Raw genomic sequence first — 891 nt, forward strand, 5'->3', positions numbered from 1 at the left:
GATGGGTCCATTGCTTTATATCTATCCACAGCAATCCTGGTCCTCAAATACTCTATGTCCTTGCTAATTGTTTATCTGATATCTCGATTGCTGAGAGACGCATAATATAACAAAGTCTCTCATTATCGCTTTTTTCCTTTTGAAAACTTTCTTGGTGGTGCTAGGACTCAAACCCATGACCTCACACATGCTAAGAGTGCTTTCTCATTGAGTTCTACCCTCATGCTTATGACCTTCTGTTTTGTAAATCTGGATATTGAAATTATTATGTATAGATGTTTACAATTCTTGTAGCTTCCTATTGAATTGCTTTTTATTATTATGTAGTTCTTCATCTTCTGAATAGGCTGCCTATCTTTGACTTTTATATAGGCACAAAATTGTCTTGGTTAGTATTCCCTTATTATTGTTGTTGTTATTGGTGTATGTAAATTATAAACATAGATATTGACTATTGTCAATATAGATATTTCCAAACAAGCATATACTGTGCTTGGCTCAGGTCCGCCTTTCCTCCACCCTCTTTCACCAGCCCCTCCGTCTTGATTAGTATTTGTGGGAATTTCTTTCTCAGTAATTTACTTCCAGCCTCTTCCACTGCTTTAATTTTTCTATTTTAAATACCACGCGTCATGTTCATGGATGTCTGAACTCCATCACTTTTTCTTTTTTGTTTGTTTGTTTTTTGAGACAGGGTTTCTCTGTGGTTTTGGAGCCTGTCCTGGCACTAGCTCTATAGACTAGGCTGGTCTCGAACTCACAGAGATCCGCCTGCCTCTGCCTCCCGAGTGCTGGGATTAAAGGCGTGCGCCACCATCGCCCGGCTGTAATTCTAACATGATAGTACACACCTGTAATTCTAACATGTAGTCCACACCTGTAATTCTAACA

The sequence above is a fragment of the Microtus ochrogaster genome, chromosome 22 (assembly GCF_000317375.1).
Source record: "Microtus ochrogaster isolate Prairie Vole_2 chromosome 22, MicOch1.0, whole genome shotgun sequence".
NCBI classification, from domain to species: domain Eukaryota; kingdom Metazoa; phylum Chordata; class Mammalia; order Rodentia; family Cricetidae; genus Microtus; species Microtus ochrogaster.